General features: G+C 36.7%; 1 protein-coding gene across 5 annotated transcripts in view; it reads left to right on the top strand.

The window, feature by feature from the left end:
• LOC132131773 (NACHT, LRR and PYD domains-containing protein 3-like) overlaps positions 1-19,158 on the top strand; it is an 81,039-nt gene that overhangs the window by 20,155 nt on the left and 41,726 nt on the right. The window lies entirely within an intron of this gene.

Below are 19,158 nucleotides of genomic sequence, written 5' to 3' on the forward strand. Positions count from 1 at the left end.
TCAGACTGCAAACGAGCTGAGACGCTCCAAACTGTGCGCCGCACTTCATTTATTAGAGAGGCGGGAAGAATAATGAGGTTTGACTGACAGTTTGAGGAGCCAATGATGTTAAGAGGTTTATTGGCGGTGGCGTCACTTTTACTGCTCCAGGATCAGTGATCATTAGCAGTTATATTTCCGATTTGAGTTTGAGTTTCAGAACTGCTTTCGACAATGTAACGTTAGACGCTACTTGTCTTTTGTTGATCAAAAAAGAGCATAGCTACTGAAAAGCTGTTTAAGAAAACAGCGACGCTACCACCACTACGCTACTGAGAAATGTTTTTAAACTACTAGCGTCAATCGACTTGTAGCTACTGCTCATCACTGACAAAGTATACCACAAGAACAACATATAGTATCTTCAGTATCTTAAGAGAAATTACAGGAATTACAAGGTAAGTTGCATTTTCGAAATAAAACTGTAGATTTAGGAATTTATTATAAGGATTTAAAGTGTGTATCTTTTTCTTTGTGGGGGAGGGAACTGTTAAATAGGCTGTTAAAAATTATTGAAATGTTATTTTTATGAAATATTTCATAAAAGGATTTTATGTAAATATGAAACAATGGATTGAACAGTAGGAAACAAACACAAACCCCAGGATTTCAGGCATTTACAATATGTGTATCTTTTTAAAAATGATCCAGAAACAGGGACAGTAATAAATGCCATGTTGACCATTGTTAGGTTAAGAATGAACATTTAGAAATAGTAAATTATACTGTATATACATAATACTTTATACATTCCAGTCCAGCGGATGATCACAAACAGAACTTTGATTTCGTCATGTGATCTGCAACAATCTAGAATTTGGCTGACAGAGCGAGAACAAAACCAAAAGTTTTCAAAAAAATCTGGATTCAGTTCCCAGAACACAAGTCCGTCTGTACTTCTGCAAGTTATCTTTAATACTAACATTTTAGTTATTTGGAGTATGACAGAAAATTGGGCGTACGGTTACCAGGTACAAGTTACCTGAGTTACCTGTACTTTGCGCGCAGCAAAGTAGGCTAAATATTGTGAAGAATTGTACGACCGAATTTTTTTCATTTTTATTTTCCTGACCGCCAAACAAAGCTCATTAGTCGATTGTTAACCAGTAAAATATTTTTTTGGTTTTATACAGGACTTTAGCTATATACTGTATGCGTGAATATCAACGAAAACCACAGACCATGAGGATTCAATTGTCGCATCATGCATCTGCAGCGCTTCTGTGAAAGGAGAACAACAGAAATTAAGTCTATAAAAGGAATGAAATAAATAGGATCACACAAAATATATAACAGGCTATAATATAATTAGCAGATTAACAAAAGAAAAAAAAAAACACTGCAACAAGTATAGGCTACGCTCGTTTTGTTACACTCTTATGCATTTTATTTCTTTTCTTTATATTTTTATTTGATTTAATCCATCTGATCACACAGGCACCTTGTGCACACTCAAACATCATTAGTTCTAGCATTGCCTGACATTTCAACCATTCATCATCAAACTAAAATGCAGTCAACAAAACATAAAATTTGCACCGTTTAATTTAAAAGGTCCGCTGTAAAATCAGCGTGCAGTGCCCAAACAAATATTTTGCACATTTCTTTGCATGATTTTACACCAATATTAAAATTTAAGTGAAGTATGAAAGTTTAGGCTACATAATTAATAATAGTTACGCAAACAAATGGCAAAAATGGAAACATTTGGATTCTTGTGGTATTAGACTGCCTCGTGAGCACAATGCCCTTTCAGTTTTGCTTAACATTTGTATGCTGTTTATAATGAATGCCACTAGCCTGAAGCCTAATTTGTGTTTTATTTGATAGTTTAATATATAACTTTATAACTACTTATTTTTTATTCTTGTTCTGTTCTGAATACCATTACATTTAAAATATTTGTTGTAGGGGGAGGGGAAATAAATAGGCTGTTTATATTTACCAGTATTTTAATATACATATAAATTACATAAAGTAATGTAGCCTAATTGTTTGCAATTACACTGTTAACGGGTGTTTTTGGAGTTGTCACGATACGAACACACAAACAGGTGATCCAAAAGCAGTGATTATTTGGGTAAATCCAGAATCATAAATCCAGCCAGGCAAAGGTCAAAATCCAGGTAATCAGTCCAAAACAAGAAACACGAACATAAACCAGGGAACACTAAAAAGCAGGGTGACATTACACAAGGACTCCATGATAATGACAGAAACAATCTGGGTATATATAGACAGGTGCAAACAATGTGAGTGGGAACAGCTGTGTGCAATGAAGTGATTAGTCCATAATGCCGTACTGAAGTGGGGTGGCGATATGGGGAAGTGAGACTTCTCTAGTGGACACCCAGGGATACACAGACCAGACACTGTGACCGGAGTAAGATCAATTTTTCTTTCATGAGAGTACTTCCTCTTTTTGTGCTCACTGTTCTGTGACCTGTATTCATAATTAATTAAAAGTAAAATTGCCTTTTAAATTTTATTATATCCTATATGATTGCCTCCAGCTTCTAAACCTGAGCCCCATCATCGCTCCCACTGGGCCAGACCTTATCCATTCCTTAAACAACAGAGACCCCGGCCCAAGTTAGTTCTGGACCCTGCGCCTCAGGTGTCATCCTGATCTGCAGGACAGGAAGAGGAGGGGGCAAAGTCTTGCTGTCGTGGGACACCCCCCAAGCAGCCTCTGTTGTGCCTCCAAGCACCCCTTAACTCCCGGCTACTGACGACAGTGTGTTTGTGGTATATACCATTGCGAAAACTGGGCCCATTCAAATAGCGCCCACACAACCCATGGCTGTTACAGTGAGAAAAAAAAATTCTCTAATTTCTTCTTCCGCTTACTGGGTCCCCACAAGGAGACCTGTTGCTCGAACCGATGCAATCCCTTGCCACACAGGCCGATGCCTGGAAGGCCATCCACAGAGTTTCAGGCTGGGTTTTGTGAAGGAATCTGGTAGATCTTTGGCAAGACAGAAGTCAACCTCTTTACCTCAGAAGGCAACTCTCATTGCTCAGTTTACTTCTCAAAGGAAAGGAATGTGTTGGCCAACGACTGACCCAACCTCCTCCTTTACGCTTTCCCCCCAATCTCCCTGATTCCACATGTTATCAGGTGAATCAAGGAACAGAAATACAAGGTTCTGTTAGTGGCCCCAATCTGGAGGATTCAACACTGGTTCGAAGAGCTGTGTTGGCTGCTCTCAGCAGCTCCGTGGTCCATTCCCCTGAGACGGGACCTCCTCTCTCAGGTGAACAGAACGATATGGCACCCCCAGCCCGAGCTGTGGGCTCTGGACCCAGGGGCGTTATGCATTCATGATTTTTGAGGGGGCACATTTGGGGGGGGGGGGGGGGGGGGTTCGGGAGTATAAGTCATTCTACGAAAGCACTGTATAACTGATATAGGCTTATTTTTTTATAATTTTTTTTCCTTTTTATTCAAAACAATTCCAAACATGCTTAATATATCAGGAAATATCTCGTTTCTCAAATATGTGTAGGTAAACGCGTTTTGCACCTTTATAGATTGTTATTTGATCAATATATGGAAATGTAGTGTAATCTATTAACTACACATAAAAACCTGACTTTTTACTTAAGTGCCATATCATGCCATAAAATATTTTTAATACGACTGAATTTGCATTTAATGTAAATTTTAATAACAATATTGTAAGATACTTATTTTAACACTTTCATTTTACAGAGAGTAAAGAACATTTACATTATCAAAAAACATTTTCATTCAGTCTAGCCAGAGTTCAGGCACTCTCAAAAACTCCCATTAAAATCACTGAAGCACTTTACATTATGAAACGAATATCTTACTTACATTCGTACGCACATCTGCACTTTTTGTTGTTTCTGATGAGAGAATTCGCTAAATAATTTAGTCAGCGAGCAAGTGAAAAAAACACTGCGTTTCAGTGATGACTCTTCTGGACGTCTCTGATTGGCCATTGCATCCATAAGCGCAACAGAATAGTTTCTGATTGGTTATCATGAAGCGTTGTACGAACGCGTCTGTCTCTGGCTCAGCGCCAGCCAGCGAACGCAGATTTGAATTTAGCAGCTGATGCTGTTCACTGAACGATCTATTCTCACCGCTGTGATTGTATCAAATATATAAAAAATATTATTCTGCAATTCTTTTTTTTTCGTTTGGAAGCTGCATTTAAAATCCACTTGGCTCAGAAATCTGAGGGGGCACGTGCCCCCTCACTTTGAATGGGCACGACGTCTCTGTCTGGACCTTTGGCCTCACGATGGGATCCTGCGGACCTCACAGAGAGCGTACTAAACACAATCTCTCAGGCTAAATCACCATCTACTAGACACCCTCAAAGTCTGCGTGAATGCAGAGGGGAGGGGCATTTTCAGATTTTGATTAAAGATTAAGAAGCCAAACAATTTTTTTGTGTGGATTGACTTGCATGGATGATTTGTTCACCACAAAACAAAGTAAATATGGTCAATTTTGATTTCAGTTGGACTTTAAATGGTATGTCTTCTCTGCCTAGTGTACAACCCGCGGCACAGACCAAATTTCCTGCGACATACACTAATTTGAAAAAGTCTTAGACACATCAGTATTTTCACCCCAAGGAATGGTCTTCGGCCAGTTATTTATATCCGCCCATTCTGGTGTTAGTTGTATCTTAGTGTCTATGATATGGTTTTACTCTTATTGCGATGAGACTTAACCAGGTGTTAAGGCTAAGTATCACTCAGTGTGGTTAATACCTAAACATTGAAATAATTTAAAAAACAAGCAACTTCCTCCCATTGAATTGAATCTCTGTAGAGTGACTAGATTTATAAAATTTCTTTGGTTTTTGTAGTAGATCAAACATCAAGAAAAAAAGTATCCAAAACACTCTCTCATTATAGTTTGAATGCTTTTTGTTTTGATTACACTTTCCTCCACTTAATTTTTGACAATACTATTGACTTGATTGCATAGATATTATTGGAAGAGAACTGAACAGAGCTGGACGATGACGGTGAACTTACTTTGACTGAAAAATATACTGTTTATTATTGTCCTCTTTTTTTAGAGCTGCTTTACAATAGATTTAAATTATGTTCGCTATTTTCCTGTTTTAACACTGAAAAGCTGCTTTGACACAATCTGTATTGTATAAAGTGTTATAAAAAGGTGACTTGACTTGACTAAACTGTAAACACAAAACATATTTATATAGGATGGAGGGACTTGTATTCTGAAGTGTTATTTTTTTCCTTTGCTATTTGTTGAACTTGTAGTTTGTAACCCTCCACACACACCTTGGCAATATAATCGCCATTGGCTAGTAAAATTTTAGTTTACTCGCCAGACTGATATACTATTTTACACACACACACACACACACACACATGATTAGTGATGGGTCGTTCGCGAATGAGCCGACTCTAAGAGCTGGCTCTTGTAGGTGAACGACGGGAGCTGGCTCGCATATCTGAAGAGCCGACTATTTAATAGAATATAGCCTATAGAAATTAAATCATTATGTAATAATGAAATAATGGATGCATTTTATTTTATTTAAAATAATTGACTAATTCAAAGAAACAAAAATTATATATATTATATAGGACTAAAGGCACACATATTCGTTTCGACTGTCTGATCAGCCTCACATTCTGTTCAATTATATGGCATGAGGGAGGGGCCAAGCCATCACACACACACACACACACACACACAGTGTCAAACTCGGAGGGGAGGAGAGGAAAAACACAACAGCTGTGAAAAACAAAACAAAAGCAGGAAAATGAGTCGGAAGCACAGCAGCATTTGGAATCATTTTTATGATCATCAGCCCCTCGAAAGTAAGGCAGCTTGCATTTCTGAATGCAAATCTCTCATAAAATAAAAATATGATTAGCATTGTGTGTGTGTGTGTGTGTGTGTTCATGCTAGTTATACAAAACATAACTAGTGAGATAGTTCATGCTGGTTATATAACATGACAAAAAAGAGGGACCAGTTTAATCCTTTCAGTTATTTATTTTTCTTTAATATGGGTTCTATTATGTTGTTCAGATTCAGATTGTATTTTTGTAATGTTGTTGTTTCTATACAAGTTGTAATTTAAATGCAAATGTTTAATATTATTAATTTTTTTTTTTACAACAAATCAATGCATTTTTAAAGAAATTGTGAGACAAGTTGTGAGACATTGTAGAATAATTTAAATAGAATTGTTTTCACACCTATCATAGTCAAAACATTATTGTTTTTTAAAGAGCCGTTTGTGAGCCAAAAGAACTGGATCTTTTCAGTGAGCTAAGTCAAACGTGCTGGCTCACGAAAAAGAGCCGAAATGCCCATCACTACATATGATTCCAATCAGCTTATCTTTGTAAAATTGCACAGCTTCTGAAATCTTAGCTTCTTAATCAGTCAAACAAGCATTATATTATGGTATTAAGCACTATTTAATGATATAACTTTAGTGATTAGAACTAAAACTTGATAACCATGTATTAATGCATATTTGTCATTTGAACTGAACTTAAGACTGGTGGTGATGCTTAAGATATTTTGGGTCATTGAGGGTTTCTGTAAGAAATAAAATAGTAATAGATCATATTAATTATTATTAACAGCTAATACTAGCCTACTACTAATTCTACTACCATACTAACAATATACAATGCATTATGGATTGATGAGCTGCTGGGTTCATGAATATTAATCATGTTGTCTCCGTTTGGTCAAACTGATTTGCTGAAATCAAAACAGGGATGGTAATAGATGAGCGCCATCCAATGAAATTGCCATTTCCGCATTAGCTCCGCCCACTACCGGAGAAACCGGCTTATCTTCTGCTTGTTCGATAAAGTTGAATAATTCTAATTGAACTCCATTATTTTGACATGAAAATAAAACAAATAATTTAGTTTACATGTAGCGCGTCTATTCAGCGTGGTAATACTCTTGCTATCTCTCTTTGCATGTGTGTGAAACGGCACTATCAGCAAAGCGACGGCGAGTTTTACACTTTTACACTTCGGCAAATACAGGTGCACTGTGCGTCCATTGAGATGAATTGAAATAATACATATCGCTTGATAATGTTATCAGTGATAATCAAACGGCAATAATGCTGAGGAAAAAAGAAAAACCCATAGCTATGATTGTCTGTAAACATTCAGATACTTAAAGTGCTCTCAGATACCACTTGTATAACACTTGTAATTGTCTTTCTTATATCCATTGACCTGTGATAATATAATTCCGTGCGAATCGGCATTTCTGTGATTTGGCCAGCATTTGGCGGGTCGTATATAATTTTTCAAGGTTTTTGTTTCCTGTGCTCCTTTTTATCCATCTTTGCGAAGAATGGAGCTGCGTTGTAGTATTTGCTAGTATTTTTGGTGCTGTCATATCACTACACCATAAAATTTACAGAATGAGAAGGCTGAAAAGGTTTCAAGGTTAATGTGTTACAAATAAATCAAGCATAAAGCTTGAGATATTATTTTAACCTGGTGAAATGTAAATGACATGGCGCACAAGACCATATTAGTTGATTTCTTTTCACAAGAGCAAATCAGCAGAGGTTAACACTTGAGCATTGATTAACAGCAGGTGTTGTTACTTACAATTATGTAACAACCAAACTAGTTGTTCTTTTTTTTTTTTATCCATCTAACCGGACTATAGAGCAAGACTTGCAAACCCTTGACATCCGGTTATCCGGGAGATAATTAGGTAAATTCGAGTAAAATCACAGGCTTTGCTTATCGCGTGTGAATGGACCATATGAAATTCAGATGTGGGGGGCTAATTTCAAAATCGCACAAGGTCCCCAGATAGTACTAATCCCATGCAGACAGGGCTTATGATATGGGTGTACTCTCCTGTTATGATGAGACATAATCAGGTGTTAAGGCTAAGTATCACTCAGTGTGGTTAATACCTAAACATTGAAATAATTAAAAAAACAAGCAACTTGCTCCCATTGAATTGAATCTCTGTAGAGTGCCAAATTTATTACATTTCTTAGTTTTTTGTAGTAGATGAAACATCAAGAAAAAAAAGTGTCCAAAACACTGTCTCATTATAGTTTGAATGGTTTTTGTTTTGATTAAACTTTCCTCCACTTAATTTTTGACAATACTATTGACTTGATTGCATAGTCAACTTTTCAGTCAAAATCAGTTGACTGATAATGTCTGTTTATTATTGTCCTCTTTTTAGAGCTGCTTTACAATAGATTTAAATTTTGTTTGCATTGTTCACACACTATTTTCCTGTTTAACACTGAAAAGCTGCTTTGACACAATCTGTATTGTATAAAGTGCTATAAAAAGGTGACTTGACTTGACTAAACTTTAAACACAAAACATATTTATATAGGATGGAGGGACTTGTATTCTGAAGTGTTATTTTTTTCCTTTGCTATTTGTTTCAGTAGAAAAAGATCAGTCTCAGAAGCATCCAGCTCTGTGTCTGTGAAGAGTGACCATTCAATAGGTGGTGTACCAGACTTCAGTATGGAAACAACATCTCCTGCAGAAAGGTAATTTCATTTGTCTGATAAGCTGCTTCACTCTTTAATTAACTCAACCCAGAGTTTCTTTCCAGTAATACAATTTCAACTAAACCGAAATATATAAATTCATCTAGTGTTGTCACGGTACCAAAATTTCAGTATTCGGTACCGATAATAGGTCAAAATCCACGGTTCTCGGTACCAATTTCGGTACCAATCCAAAACACAAAAATATGCTAATAAAAAAAAAAACTTTTTATCACTAAAAATAAAACCAATGCCATTCTTTATACTTATTTACCAAGTTTTTAAAGTTACACCCAAATTTAATTTGTCTTTTAATTAATGAAATTTAAACACTTTTATTTTTTGGTAAATAAAGGGGATTTGGTATTAAAATTAAAACATGGAAGAAATATTGTGTGATTTATTTCTTTAAAAAATAAAGTTTTATACATTAAATTCAACAGTAGTAGCAGTATCACATACATTTTACTTATTAATAGTAATATTTCTAGCACAATGCCTTTATGTAAAAATGAACTTGTAGTTTGTAACCCTCTACAAACACCTTGGCAATATAATCGCCATTGGCTAGTAAAATTTTAGTTTACTCGCCAGACTGATATACTATTTTACACACACACACACACACACACACAGTGTCAAACTCGGAGGGGAGGAGAGGAAAAACACAACAGCTGTGAAAAACAAAACAAAAGCAGGAAAATGAGTCGGAAGCACAGCAGCATTTGGAATCATTTTTATGATCATCAGCCCCTCGAAAGTAAGGCAGCTTGCATTTCTGAATGCAAATCTCTCATAAAATAAAAATATGATTAGCATTGTGTGTGTGTGTGTGTGTGTGTGTGTGTGTGTGTGTGTGTGTGTGTGTTAATGCTAGTTATACAAAACATAACTAGTGAGATAGTTCATGCTGGTTATATAACATGACAAAAAAGAGGGACCAGTTTAATCCTTTGTTATTTATTTTTCTTTAATATGGGTTCTATTATGTTGTTCAGATTCAGATTGTATTTTTGTAATGTTGTTGTTTCTCTACAAGTTGTAATTTAAATGCAAATGTTTAATATTATTCTTTTTTTTTACAACAAATCAATGCATTTTTAAAGAAATTGTGAGACAAGTTGTGAGACATTGTAGAATAATTTAAATAGAATTGTTTTCACACCTATCATAGTCAAAACATTATTGTTTTTTAAAGAGCCGTTTGTGAGCCAAAAGAGCTGGATCTTTTCAGTGAGCTGAGTCAAACGTGCTGGCTCACGAAAAAGAGCCGAAATGACCATCACTACATATGATTCCAATCAGCTTATCTTTGTAAAATTGCACAGCTTCTGAAATCTTAGCTTCTTAATCAGTCAAACAAGCATTATATTATGGTATTAAGCACTATTTAATGATATAACTTTAGTGATTAGAACTAAAACTTGATAACCATGTATTAATGCATATGTGTCATTTGAACTGAACTTAAGACTGGTGGTGATGCTTAAGATATTTTGGGTCATTGAGGGTTTCTGTAAAAAATAAAATAGTAATAGATCATATTAATTATTATTAACAGCTAATACTAGCCTACTACTAATTCTACTACCATACTAACAATATACAATGCATTATGGATTGATGAGCTGCTGGGTTCATGAATATTAATCATGTTGTCTCCGTTTGGTCAAACTGATTTGCTGAAATCAAAACAGGGATGGTAATAGATGAGCGCCATCCAATGAAATTGCCATTTCCGCATTAGCTCCGCCCACTACCGGAGAAACCGGCTTATCTTCTGCTTGTTTGATAAAGTTGAATAATTCTAATTGAACTCCATTATTTTGACATGAAAATAAAACAAATAATATAGTTTACATGTAGCGCGTCTATTCAGCGTGGTAATACTCTTGCTATCTCTCTTTGCATGTGTGTGAAACGGCACTATCAGCAAAGCGACGGCGAGTTTTACACTTTTACACTTCGGCAAATACAGGTGCACTGTGCGTCCATTGAGATGAATTGAAATAATACATATCGCTTGATAATGTTATCAGTGATAATCAAACGGCAATAATGCTGAGGAAAAAAGAAAAACCCATAGCTATGATTGTCTGTAAACATTCAGATACTTAAAGTGCTCTCAGATACCACTTGTATAACACTTGTAATTGTCTTTCTTATATCCATTGACCTGTGATAATATAATTCCGTGCGAATCGGCATTTCTGTGATTTGGCCAGCATTTGGCGGGTCGTATATAATTTTTCAAGGTTTTTGTTTCCTGTGCTCCTTTTTATCCATCTTTGCGAAGAATGGAGCTGCGTTGTAGTATTTGCTAGTATTTTTGGTGCCGTCATATCACTACACCATACAATTTACAGAATGAGAAGGCTGAAAAGGTTTCAAGGTTAATGTGTTACAAATAAATCAAGCATAAAGCTTGAGATATTATTTTAACCTGGTGAAATGTAAATGACACGGAGCACAAGACCATATTAGTTGATTTTTTTTCACAAGAGCAAATCAGCAGAGGTTAACACTTGAGCATTGATTAACAGCAGGTGTTGTTACTTACAATTATGTAACAACCAAACTAGTTGTTCTTTTTTTTTTTTACCCATCTAACCGGACTATAGAGCAAGACTTGCAAACCCTTGACATCCGGTTATCCGGGAGATAATTAGGTAAATTCGAGTAAAATCACAGGCTTTGCTTATCGCGTGCGAATGGACCATATGAAATTCAGATGTGGGGGGCTAATTTCAAAATCGCACAAGGTCCCCAGATAGTACTAATCCCATGCAGACAGGGCTTATGATATGGGTGTACTCTCCTGTTATGATGAGACATAATCAGGTGTTAAGGCTAAGTATCACTCAGTGTGGTTAATACCTAAACATTGAAATAATTAAAAAAACAAGCAACTTGCTCCCATTGAATTGAATCTCTGTAGAGTGCCAAATTTATTACATTTCTTAGTTTTTTGTAGTAGATGAAACATCAAGAAAAAAAAGTGTCCAAAACACTGTCTCATTATAGTTTGAATGGTTTTTGTTTTGATTAAACTTTCCTCCACTTAATTTTTGACAATACTATTGACTTGATTGCATAGTCAATTTTTCAGTCAAAATCAGTTGACTGATAATGTCTGTTTATTATTGTCCTCTTTTTAGAGCTGCTTTACAATAGATTTAAATTTAGTTTGCATTGTTCACACACTATTTTCCTGTTTAACACTGAAAAGCTGCTTTGACACAATCTGTATTGTATAAAGTGCTATAAAAAGGTGACTTGACTTGACTAAACTGTAAACACAAAACATATTTATATAGGATGGAGGGACTTGTATTCTGAAGTGTTATTTTTTTCCTTTGCTATTTGTTTCAGTAGAAAAAGATCAGTCTCAGAAGCATCCAGCTCTGTGTCTGTGAAGAGTGACCATTCAATAGGTGGTGTACCAGACTTCAGTATGGAAACAACATCTCCTGCAGAAAGGTAATTTCATTTGTCTGATAAGCTGCTTCACTCTTTAATTAACTCAACCCAGAGTTTCTTTCCAGTAATACAATTGCAACTAAACCGAAATATATAAATTCATCTAGTGTTGTCACGGTACCAAAATTTCAGTATTCGGTACCGATAATAGGTGAAAATCCACGGTTCTCGGTACCAATTTCGGTACCAATCCAAAACACAAAAATATGCTAATAAAAAAAAACAACTTTTTATCACTAAAAATAAAACCAATGCCATTCTTTACACTTATTTACCAAGTTTTTAAAGTTTCACCCAAATTTAATTTGTCTTTTAATTAATGAAATTTAAACACTTTTATTTTTTGGTAAATAAAGGGGATTTGGTATTAAAATTAAAACATGGAAGAAATATTGTGTGATTTATTTCTTTAAAAAATAAAGTTTTATACATTAAATTCAACAGTAGTAGCAGTATCACATACATTTTACTTATTAATAGTAATATTTCTAGCACAATGCCTTTATGTAAAAATGAACTTGTAGTTTGTAACCCTCTACAAACACCTTGGCAATATAATCGCCATTGGCTAGTAAAATTTTAGTTTACTCGCCAGACTGATATACTATTTTACACACACACACACACACACACACACAGAGTGTCAAACTCGGAGGGGAGGAGAGGAAAAACACAACAGCTGTGAAAAACAAAACAAAAGCAGGAAAATGAGTCGGAAGCACAGCAGCATTTGGAATCATTTTTATGATCATCAGCCCCTCGAAAGTAAGGCAGCTTGCATTTCTGAATGCAAATCTCTCATAAAATAAAAATATGATTAGCATTGTGTGTGTGTGTGTGTGTGTGTGTTCATGCTAGTTATACAAAACATAACTAGTGAGATAGTTCATGCTGGTTATATAACATGACAAAAAAGAGGGACCAGTTTAATCCTTTGTTATTTATTTTTCTTTAATATGGGTTCTAATATGTTGTTCAGATTCAGATTGTATTTTTGTAATGTTGTTGTTTCTCTACAAGTTGTAATTTAAATGCAAATGTTTAATATTATTCTTTTTTTTTACAACAAATCAATGCATTTTTAAAGAAATTGTGAGACAAGTTGTGAGACATTGTAGAATAATTTAAATAGAATTGTTTTCACACCTATCATAGTCAAAACATTATTGTTTTTTAAAGAGCCGTTTGTGAGCCAAAAGAGCTGGATCTTTTCAGTGAGCTAAGTCAAACGTGCTGGCTCACGAAAAAGAGCCGAAATGCCCATCACTACATGTGATTCCAATCAGCTTATCTTTGTAAAATTGCACAGCTTCTGAAATCTTAGCTTCTTAATCAGTCAAACAAGCATTATATTATGGTATTAAGCACTATTTAATGATATAACTTTAGTGATTAGAACTAAAACTTGATAACCATGTATTAATGCATATGTGTCATTTGAACTGAACTTAAGACTGGTGGTGATGCTTAAGATATTTTGGGTCATTGAGGGTTTCTGTAAAAAATAAAATAGTAATAGATCATATTAATTATTATTAACAGCTAATACTAGCCTACTACTAATTCTACTACCATACTAACAATATACAATGCATTATGGATTGATGAGCTGCTGGGTTCATGAATATTAATCATGTTGTCTCCGTTTGGTCAAACTGATTTGCTGAAATCAAAACAGGGATGGTAATAGATGAGCGCCATCCAATGAAATTGCCATTTCCGCATTAGCTCCGCCCACTACCGGAGAAACCGGCTTATCTTCTGCTTGTTTGATAAAGTTGAATAATTCTAATTGAACTCCATTATTTTGACATGAAAATAAAACAAATAATATAGTTTACATGTCTATTCAGCGTGGTAATACTCTTGCTATCTCTCTTTGCATGTGTGTGAAACGGCACTATCAGCAAAGCGACGGCGAGTTTTACACTTTTACACTTCGGCAAATACAGGTGCACTGTGCGTCCATTGAGATGAATTGAAATAATACATATCGCTTGATAATGTTATCAGTGATAATCAAACGGCAATAATGCTGAGGAAAAAAGAAAAACCCATAGCTATGATTGTCTGTAAACATTCAGATACTTAAAGTGCTCTCAGATACCACTTGTATAACACTTGTAATTGTCTTTCTTATATCCATTGACCTGTGATAATATAATTCCGTGCGAATCGGCATTTCTGTGATTTGGCCAGCATTTGGCGGGTCGTATATAATTTTTCAAGGTTTTTGTTTCCTGTGCTCCTTTTTATCCATCTTTGCGAAGAATGGAGCTGCGTTGTAGTATTTGCTAGTATTTTTGGTGCTGTCATATCACTACACCATAAAATTTACAGAATGAGAAGGCTGAAAAGGTTTCAAGGTTAATGTGTTACAAATAAATCAAGCATAAAGCTTGAGATATTATTTTAACCTGGTGAAATGTAAATGACACGGCGCACAAGACCATATTAGTTGATTTTTTTTCACAAGAGCAAATCAGCAGAGGTTAACACTTGAGCATTGATTAACAGCAGGTGTTGTTACTTACAATTATGTAACAACCAAACTAGTTGTTCTTTTTTTTTTTTTATCCATCTAACCGGACTATAGAGCAAGACTTGCAAACCCTTGACATCCGGTTATCCGGGAGATAATTAGGTAAATTCGAGTAAAATCACAGGCTTTGCTTATCGCGTGCGAATGGACCATATGAAATTCAGATGTGGGGGGCTAATTTCAAAATCGCACAAGGTCCCCAGATAGTACTAATCCCATGCAGACAGGGCTTATGATATGGGTGTACTCTCCTGTTATGATGAGACATAATCAGGTGTTAAGGCTAAGTATCACTCAGTGTGGTTAATACCTAAACATTGAAATAATTAAAAAAACAAGCAACTTGCTCCCATTAAATTGAATCTCTGTAGAGTGCCAAATTTATTACATTTCTTAGTTTTTTGTAGTAGATGAAACATCAAGAAAAAAAAGTGTCCAAAACACTGTCTCATTATAGTTTGAATGGTTTTTGTTTTGATTAAACTTTCCTCCACTTAATTTTTGACAATACTATTGACTTGATTGCATAGTCAACTTTTCAGTCAAAATCAGTTGACTGATAATGTCTGTTTATTATTGTCCTCTTTTTAGAGCTGCTTTACAATAGATTTAAATTTTGTTTGTATTGTTCACACACTATTTTCCTGTTTAACACTGAAAAGCTGCTTTGACACAATCTATATTGTATAAAGTGCTATAAAAAAGGTGACTTGACTTGACTAAACTGTAAACACAAAACATATTTATATAGGATGGAGGGACTTGTATTCTGAAGTGTTATTTTTTTTACTTTGCTATTTGTTTCAGTAGAAAAAGATCAGTCTCAGAAGCATCCAGCTCTGTGTCTGTGAAGAGTGACCATTCAATAGGTGGTGTACCAGACTTCAGTATGGAAACAACATCCCCTGCAGAAAGGTAATTTCATTTGTCTGATAAGCTGCTTCACTCTTTAATTAACTCAACCCGGAGTTTCTTTCCAGTAATACAATTGCAACTAAACCAAAAAACATCAATCCATCAATAGTTGTAAAAAGTAAAAATTCACAGATATGTGTTTAATTAGCATTTGTAGCATTAACTTATAGGGCCCTATCATACACCCGGCACAATGCGACGCAAGGCGCAGCACCAGTGTGTTTACTAGTTTCAATACATTGCTGTTTGCATTTTCTCGTTTAATTGGCAAATGCATTTGCACCCATTTGTGCGCCCATGGGCGTGCTGGTTTGAAAAAGAGGTGTGTTCAGGCGCATTGCTGGCGCATTGCTATTTTATTGAGCTGAAAATAGACCGCGCCATAGACCAACTCAAACCTGGTCTAAAGTCTGGCGCAATGTTTTTTCTTTGTTATTTAAAGAGCGTGTTAGAATAGGCGGGTCCACAACGCGTGTATACGCTGCTTATTAAACACAGGGATGCACAGCAGCACACAAACATGCCAAATATAAAAAAATTAAAGGATTGCAATGCATAAGAATATTTTGTAGGCTAATTAAATATAAAAATGCCTGCATGTCATAATGGATAGTAATCGCATGTTTCAGAATTAGGCTATCTGTTTGCTCGAACATGAGCAGCTCCATTTCATCTCGGAGACGTGTTCTGTCTTTGCGCTTGCCAAATTCTGCTGTGTAAATAGCAAATCCGCCATGGCACGAGTGCAACTGGCTCTTAAAGGGAATGGAAGATGAGACTCTGATTGGTTTATTGCACGTTACGCCAAAAAAACAACCATTACTCATTAAGAGTAATAGGGACAACCCATTGAAAGTGACGTGACGTGACATACAGCCAAGTATGGTGATCCATACTCAGAATTTGTGCTCTGCATTTAACCCATCCAAAGTGCACACACACAGCAGTGAACACACACACACACACACACCGTGAACACACTCAGAGCAGTGGGCAGGCATTTATGCTGCGGCGCCCGGGGAGCAGTTGGGGGTTCAGTGCCTTGCTCAAGGGCACCTAAGTCGTGGTATTGCCGGCCCGAGACTCGAACCCACAACCCTAGGGTTAGGAGTCAAACTCTCTAACCACTAGGCCACGACTTTCCCCAGTAGACCATGCGCCCTGGCGCACTAACCGTTTTTCAGTCGTTAAAATAGCAAAAGTGGATTTGGACACGCCCTGAGTGCACCTGCGCTGTGCGCTTTACACTTTGCGTTTAGATCGTTAAAATAGGACCCATAAAGTGACTGAAGTACCTCTCTGTTCTTTGTGTCTTTAGTGAAAGTTCAAATTCAGAGTTTCTTTTTTTTTATGTTCCGGGAAATTATGGTGGAAACGCATCATTGGATGCAGTAGTCCACTGGAAAAACTTTCCAAACAGTTCAGAGATTGGTGCCTTTTTTGCTGGAGGATTATTACTGCTGGATGCCACATCTAACTGCTTCACGTCATAGTTCAGACGCGAGCCGGGCCTCCCACCTGTTTTAGACTTCTCCTTACTTCTTGACTTCTCGAATTTCGGTTCCTTGCCGCTGTCGCCTCTGGCTTGCTTAGTTGGGGTCACTTCCTCTACAGCGATATCGTTGACTTGAAGCGCTATATAAATAAAGGTGACTTTACTTGACTTTATATTTTAGACATCCATCAATTAGTGATGATGGCCTGTCTAGCCATTTCCTCATTAGACATGCCGAGAAGAGCATCTTCACAAATAATGATTATAATTAGAGTTTTTGTTTTAGATTTGTTTTATTTCGTTAAGTAGTCATTTAAAGCTTTCTATAGATATATGTATTATGTCTGTGAGGCATGTTTTCACAGAGTGTCGGTTCATTTTTGTATGAGTTATGAATGATATCCGTCATTCTCCACAAAAGAAAGCGGCTGCATATCTAGTGCCATGAAAACACCTATTGCCTTTGTAATTGTTTGAGCACGGTCAGAGTTAGCTTGTAGCTTCATTCTGAAGGCAGTGGGAAAAGTTACCTGTTTTTGATGCTTCTTACGTGCGCCGCTAATATCAATGCTGAGGTGATCCGCTTGCATCTTAGACATGTTTCCTGTCGTATAAGTAGGTTTTGAGAAACAGTTATGACAGATTGTGTGTGCTTTGTCTACAACACAAATTCCTTTCCTGTACTCCACTAGAAAACCAAAATGTTCCCACACAAGAGACTTAAATGTGTCTGGTGGATCTGCAATCTCAGACGGAGCAGCCATCCTGCGTATACTGTAGGTAACCGAGTGTGACGCTCACTCCCAAGTCACGTGACATGACATGCACTTGGAAAACAGTAACTTTAGAATATAATATTTAGAACAGCATTTAAAAAGCTCTTATTAGTCGTTACCAATACAATTTAATCACAAAGTGATCCAAAAAAAGAAAAAAGGAACTTACATAAACACCCTTCAATTTCTACTTCATGTAAGACACCTCACTCAAAAAAAAAAAAATTATTCCAAATACTTAACGCATTCACATGTTTCAAAGCATCAACATGCATAATGGGTACAAAGGTTGGCTGGCAACACGAGGCTGGGAAGTGATGTACAAAATAAAAAAGTAAAAAATAAATGTAAATAAAACTCTCTGCTAGCCAGTCTGTTTCATAACCATCATTTAGTCTTAATTGCGCTGGCCGCTAAGCGGTGGTACAGCAACCTTGGTGATGGGACGTGACGTCTCTGTTCCCTCCTTCAGGGAACAATGGATACCATACCTAACAGAGACTTTCCCTTTCAGTCGGTCACTCTTGACATCACGTTGGTGACCGACGAATTGGGATCCCTACCAAACCGCTCGAAGGCTATATTGTGGACTATACACATACGAATACTGCTGAGGTCTCAATGTGGAACCCAGCTTTCCACAGTTCTCACGGATTCATTGTGAAAGGCCGGAGCCAGAGGTTCCGCCATGTCTGGCTGCCGAGTGTGATGGAGGATCTTAACAGGGTCTACAGTATGGACACTCTGTAGCAGTTTTAGCAAGCCGACACTAACCAGGGCCTCTCTGTGCCACTACCCGTTTGAGCTGAGAACACAGGAGGATACCGGCTTTACACGAAGGCTATAGAACCTAATGAAACTGTTAGATGTCGCCCAGCCCGTAGCTCTACAAAAATCTGTCAGTGAGGCGTCATGAGCCAGCACCCAGGAGGATGCAACACTCCTAGTTGAGTGAGCTCACAACGTAAATGGGCAGGGCACACCCTGTGCCTGATAAGCCAGGGCGATGGTATCCACAATCCATTAGGCGATCCTCTGCTTAGAGACGGCATTCCCCTTCTGCCGGCCTCTGTAACAGACAAAGAGCTGTTCTGAGGTCCTGAAGCTTTGTGTCCTGTCTACGTAGCATCTTAATGCTCGGACAGGACAGAGCAAAGCCAGGGTTGGGTCTACCATTTAAATGATCATTTTGCCACAGTTTTTGCTTGAACATGTTAGACATATCTATTCATTTCTTTAATACTGTAATGATAAAACCTTAATATTCATCCGGAAGAAGGAGGCGGGAACCGGCGGACAATCAAAATGAAACTTTAATAACAAAATAAACACAAAACAGCGCACCAGCCCCTCACGGACGACTGGTGCTCA

The sequence above is a fragment of the Carassius carassius genome, chromosome 48 (genome assembly GCF_963082965.1).
Source record: "Carassius carassius chromosome 48, fCarCar2.1, whole genome shotgun sequence".
Lineage (NCBI taxonomy): Eukaryota > Metazoa > Chordata > Actinopteri > Cypriniformes > Cyprinidae > Carassius > Carassius carassius.